At 59.3% G+C, this 6,030-nt stretch overlaps 1 protein-coding gene across 1 annotated transcript in view; it reads left to right on the forward strand.

Annotated features, from left to right (window-relative positions):
* Positions 1-251: 251 nt before the first annotated feature.
* The window catches only part of HTR4 (5-hydroxytryptamine receptor 4), a 54,737-nt gene continuing 48,958 nt past the window's right edge, over positions 252-6,030 (forward strand). The window contains exon 1 of the mRNA XM_057382955.1: positions 252-362. The gene's annotated coding sequence lies outside the window, so the exon portion shown is untranslated. The remainder of the gene's footprint in view (positions 363-6,030) is intronic.

A 6,030-nucleotide genomic window follows, 5' to 3' on the forward strand; every position in this document is an offset into this window, starting at 1 on the left:
CGGAGAGCGGCGCTCACACGGCACCCGGGGGACACGGGGAGGACACGGGCTTGGTGTCACCCGGGCGGGGCGGGGACAGGGCCGGGCATCCCCCGCTCTCCGTGCGGGGCGGGCCGGGGGCGGCGCTGCCCGCGGAGCCGCGGGGCGGGAGCGCAGCCCCGCATCCGCACCTGGGCGGGCAGGAGAGCATCCCGCACCTGGGCAGCGCCGCTTCCAGCTCCTTCTCCTGCTCCTGCTCCTTCTGCTGCTTCTTCTCCTTCTCCCGCTCCTGCTCCCGCTCCCGCTCCTGCCCCTGCCCGCCAGGATGAGCGGCCGCGCCGGGGGAGCCGCTCCGGGCGCTGCGGGGCTCTGTCCCGGCCACGGTGAGCAGGAGGTGGCGGAGAGAGCGGGGGAACGGGGGAATCTGCTGGGGATGGGGGCAAAGCCGCGCCGGGGGGAGCTGAGAGCCGTCCTTGCCCCGGGAGCGCCCCTCGGCAGCGCCGGGGGTGATGCGGGTGCGGGTGCGGTGCCCGGCATTTTCCGGGTGTGGTGCCCGGTGTGCCCCGGGTGCGGGTGTGGATGCGGTGCCCCGCATTTCCCGGGTGCGGTGCCCGGTGTGCCCCGGGTGGGGTGCCCGGCATTTCCCGTGTGCGGTGCCCGGTGTGCCCCGGGTGCTCGGCGGAGCCCCGGAGCCCTCGCAGGGACGCGAGGGAAGGGAAGGGAAGGGAAGGGAAGGGAAGGGAAGGGAAGGGAAGGGAAGGTTGACGCGTGTGTGGCTGCCCCGGTAAAGCGGGCAGCGAGCAGCATTCTCCACCGCAGGCTCCGCTGGGCTGAGCGGCTCCTGTGGCCAACAGAGCGCTGGGATGGGCAGCACGGACCCGCAGAAGGAGCGGTGGGGGCTGGCAGAGAGCGGAACCCCGGCACAAGGGCAKTCACCGGGGCGGGAGGCTCGGCGGGCTCTGCCCGAGCGGGAAACTCTGCTAGAGTGAGGATGAACGGCTGTCCTTGGCAGAGTTCACAGAACGTGTCGGTTGTGGCACCTGGGGACAGGGGTGGCCTTGGCAGAGCGGGGGGAGCGGTTGGACTCGAGATCCCGGAGGGGTTTTCCAACCCTAACAATCCTGTGATTCTGTGATGAGGGAAGGGGTTTGCCAGCAGTGGGGATTGGGGCAGCTCGGTGCTCTGCTGTGTCCCACTGGAGCTCTCCACACTCTGTATCCRTTCCAAGCTCGTGTCACTGAGGTTAAAGTGTCTCTCTGCTGCTGGAGCTGGCCCAGCCTTACCCCAGAGCCAGGGAAGTGCACACGAGTCCTGCTCASGCTGAAGGGCTTTGGTTCAGGTGCTGGGAGTGGWGCCAGTTTGTGGATCYGACTCCGGGAGAGACAGAGCAGTGSCTGGGAGTGAAAAAAYAGTGTCACTTCCTCAAACYCCTGAGGCAGCTCCAAAACAAACTTCACCCTCAGAAACTTGATAGAAGAGTAAGTAATTAAAACATTACAGAGCTGCAAGTTTGTGCTGCTCGAGGGTGGTGAGGAAGGAGCCAAGTCCTGCTTTGCAGTTTGGAGCTCCCAGCCGGCCTGGAGTGTGCTTTGAAACCTGTGATGTCATTATGACTTCATTTCTTCTCAAAACCAAAATACTTTCCTTTTAATGGGAATATCACCCTGTGTTTCTTGAAGGAGGATGATTTTTCTCTGTCYCCTGTTGCTGCAGTTGGCTGGTTTCACTTGGCAAAGGGGTTTATTTAGGAGTTTGCTTGGATTTTGTCCGTGGAGCAGAGGGTGATGGATGGCCTGGCCGAGGTCAGTCTTTGGGGAAGGCAGCTCGGGGTGTGCAGCAGTTTGTGCAGTGCCAGGGACCCAGGGATGGGAGCATTCCCACCAGGAATGAGAGCATTCCTAACGGGAGCATTCCCACCAGGAATGGCAGCATTCCCACCAGGAATGGGAACATTCCCAACTGGAACGGGAACATTCCCAACGGGAGCATTCCCACCAGGAACAGGAGCATTTCCAACGGGAATGGAGACAGGCAAGGGGCAGCAGCAGCCCCTTCCTCCGCTCTGAGGAGCTCTCCCCGCTGCCTCCCCGCTGTGCCAGCCCGACCTTGGCACCATCAGCGCTGTCCAAAGGCGCCGTTGGAGAGCAAACAYCAGCCAAGGTGTGAGTTTGCTCTGGTAACAGCTCCTTCCACAGCGAGATGTGTTTGTCTCATTTCCTCCGGCAGGCTCTGACCGGGGACACGCGGGGATAGCTGAGTTTCCCCAGGATTTTGTAAACACGGATTTAAAAGTAAGAGTGCTCTGACTGAGCCTGCTGGCTCATTAAGGCCTTCTAAGAAGCCTCCAAATTGTACATTCAGCTCCTCTGCGCCAACTGTGCTCCCGCGAGTGCCAGCAGTGCTTCTGCTTCTCCCCCTCCTCCTCCTCCTCCCCATCCTCTGGAGCCAGCTGGCGTTTTCCAYGTTTGCTCCCCTTTTCCAGGTATTCCAGGAAGTTTGGGGCAGGACAAAGAGCAGGGGATGGTGCTGCCAGAACGGGGCTGAGCCCTGGGGGTGAGGAATGCCCGAGTTCGAGGGAGGGGTTTGCAGGTGAGTGCAGGGAAATGGAGCTGCACTTCGGACAGGGAATGCAGGAGCCTGTGCTGGGAGCGGGGCTGAAGAGGAAGATTTGGGAATTGCCCACCTCTCCTTGGAGCCCCCCTCAGCTCTGTCCTGCTCTCCACACCCCTCTGTTCCTGGGGACAGCAGGAGGCTGGGCCAGGGCAGGGACACGGGGGACAGCAGCAGGAATTTCCCCATGGAAAGGGGGATCAGGATTGGCAGGGGCTGCCCAGGGAGGTTTGGAGTGCCCATCCCTGGAGGTGGCACCTGGAGGTGGCACTGAGTGCTCGGGGCTGGGGACACGGTGGGGATGGGCACAGGATGGACTCGGTGCTCTGGGAGGGCTTTTCCAACCCAAATGATTTCTGGGATTCTGTGACTGCAGCGAAGGTTGGTGTAAATCCTGAGAACTGTGTGCCTGCAATCTGGGGTGACAGCGCCAAGTCCTGGGGTTAAAGAAAACCTCTCATYGGAACACATAATTAATTACCCCCTTAGGGCTTCCCTGGCCCATTTGCAGAACAAGACACTGGTGAGTGTCAAGTTGTTGCCTGTTCTGATGCTGTCATTCCTGTGCTTTCCTCAAAAAAAAATTAAATATAAAAATGAATACACCAAATAAATGGTACCAATGTTTCTTTGTACACTTGGCTGATTCCTTGAGGAAGCAGAGTGTGAAGAACCTCATTGGGGTGTGGTTTATAGGGAAAGAGGAAAAGAATTAATGGCTTTTGCATTTAACTCCCTGCACTTCTGTTTCCTGGCATTCCCTGCTCTCCCTGACACATTTCTTCATGGGGCTACCTTGGCTGTGTTAATATTTGCCAGGSTGGTGTAACTTTGCCTCGGCTGGGGCCGAGGGTGGGTTAAGTCCCCACGGGCTGTGTGAGGCCAGGAGATGGCAGAGGGTGAGCCAGGTGCTTGTTCTGTCTCTGACACGGATCCACAGGCAGAGTTTGCAGAGCAGCTGCCTTTAACCYGCTCTGGCAGGGTAATTCCATTAGACTCATTTTCATTAGAGGCTGTAATGTGATTGAGGCGCCCCTTGAGCCAGGGTTCCATGGCACAAACAGAACCTGGGCCATTGGATGCGATCAGGAGAATGATCAGAGCTCAGAGCTGGAGGTGCTGGGGCTCAGGAGGAGCTGGTGTTGGGTGACACTAGGTGCTGTCACCAGCCTGGGGGGACGTGAGAGCCAAAGGCCACCTCTCAAGAGGATGGCACAGCCCGAGCTCAGCAAATACCCGGTGTGTTCCAGTGCCAGTGGGCAGAACTGGGGGAGCTCTGGTGCTTCAGCCTCTTGCTGGAGCTGCAGGGAGAGCCCAGAGCTCTGCAGGAGCAGAGGGAGCTGCTGATGCTGCGAGGGGCAGGGCAGGGGCAGGGCAGAGGGTGACGGGGCTGGCAGCAGGGCTGCAATATTTGGGGTTGGAGAGCCCTTCTTGATTTTAGGAGATTTCTAGGGAGAGAAAAGTGCTTGGTTTGAGTTTTTTTTTTGGGAAGGGCAAACACAGTCAGCCCACCCACGGTCCCAGAGCCTCTTTGGGGCTGCTTTGCTGGTGCTGTCGGTGCTGTGGGGCTTGTGCCATGGGCTGGGGGAGGATGGGGAGGTGACACCGCTGCTGTGGCACAGACCCACCCTGCGAACACCCAAGGGCTCGTGCTGCAGGTGGAACACGAGGCTCCCTTTCCCTCCTCCTCCTCCTCCTCTTTGCCTTCCTCCCCTCTGSTTCTGGAGCTGCTGGCTGTGCTGCTGGTGGAGCCGCTGTCACAGCCACAGGCAGCCCAGCTCCCCAAATCCTGCAGCAGGAACCCGAATAACCCAGCCTGTCTGCGCCTCAGGGACACCAAGAACTGCAGCTCCTCGCCGCTCCGAGCTCAGGATCCTCCTTGCTCAGCAGGAAATCGTGGAGCTGATAACAACTAATTGCAAAGATGCGTTTTATGAGCGCTCCGTTTGCCGTGGGCTCTGCTGGCGGAGCTGTTTCATTGATCAGACCCCTCCTATTGCAGCTTGGGGAGGAAAGCAAGCAGCCCTTCTGCACTGGTGTTTGCTTTTAATAACACCCTGCAAGCACAGCTCGCTCGGGGATGATTAAAGCACAGCCAGGAGATCGGGAAWGGGAGGAGGAGGAAGGGATTTCCTTCTGCCCCTTCCGTTTAGGGTTTCCCCTCTCCGGGGAATTCCCGTTTGCCGTGAGAATGTGTGGGATCTGTGGGGTGAGGTCGGGGCAATGTGAGCACAGATATCGGTGAGGGAGAAGGGCCAGGGCAATGATTGAGAATTGGAGCAGAGGAAGGGGATCCCAGTAACCAGGAATTCCTGCTGCCTGGAATGCTGGGGGTGAGGAGAGCTGGGAGAACCTGCCCTGTTTATTATCAGCAGGGATGGCAATGGTGGCAGCAGACTCATCCTGGTCCCATTAACGCTTGTCTCCAGCTCCTCTGCACCCCGAGGGCTCCCTGCCCTCCCCTGGCACCCCTCCCTGACAGACGAGCTGAGAGGTGCTCAGGCTCTCCAGGGTTCCCAGCCAAACCCTTTCTTTTCCCCTTCTCAAAGCTCTGATCTCTCCCTGCTCTCTGTGTGCCCAGACATTCATTGTTCCAGCTTCTGGTTACTGAAAAACAAACACTCCAGAAAACCAGCAACACGAGCCCAGTTCCAGGATCCAAAAATACCCAGCCAAGGAGAGCCTGAGAGCTCCAATCTTGGCACAGGGAAACAGTTTTAGGTGATGGAGATTTAACAAAACCCGGCCAAAAAAGAGAACCCTGAAGGGAAGTGGCTGTGGGATGGRCTCTGCAGGGGGATCCTCTGCCCTGGGATTCAGCCATGGAAAACTGCAGGGAGTCACTGTGGGACCCTGCTGGTGCCAGCTTTGATCCCCCCGGGGCAGAGATGGGGGTGAAGGGCCTGGCTGGGAAGGGTTTGCTTCCTCTCAGCCTGGGTGGGGTCAGCATTGTCCCACTGAGCGCACACATCTCCTGGGGGAGCAGGGAGATGGACCCAAGGAGAAACCCCAGAGACCCTCCTGAGACTGCCTGGGAGTCTGCTCATCCCGAGGAGCTGCTGGGGAAGGGCTTCACAGGGAAATTCATGGAGCTGTGCTGGGATCAGCGAGTGCACAAGGGGAGGATGGAGAAACAGCCAGGAGGGCTGGGAACAGTGGAGAAAATTGGGATGGTTCAGCCTGGAGAAGGAATTGTTCCCTGTGAGGGTGGGGAGCCCTGGCACAGGGTGCCCAGAGAAGCTGTGGCTGCCCCTGGATCCCTGGCAGTGCCCGAGGCCAGGCTGGAGCACCCTGGGACAGTGGGAGGTGTCCCTGCCCATGGTGGGGTGGGATGGGTGAGCTCTGAGGTCCTWCCAGCCCAAACCATTTCGTGATTATGGGATTTTCACTGCTCCTTTCACAGTGGCTTTGCCAATCCCTTCCTCACCCGTGCTGAGCTGG

The sequence above is a fragment of the Malurus melanocephalus genome, unplaced genomic scaffold (assembly GCF_030028575.1).
Source record: "Malurus melanocephalus ecotype Western Australia unplaced genomic scaffold, MMel_1.1 scaffold_594, whole genome shotgun sequence".
Classification (NCBI taxonomy): Eukaryota; Metazoa; Chordata; class Aves; order Passeriformes; family Maluridae; genus Malurus; species Malurus melanocephalus.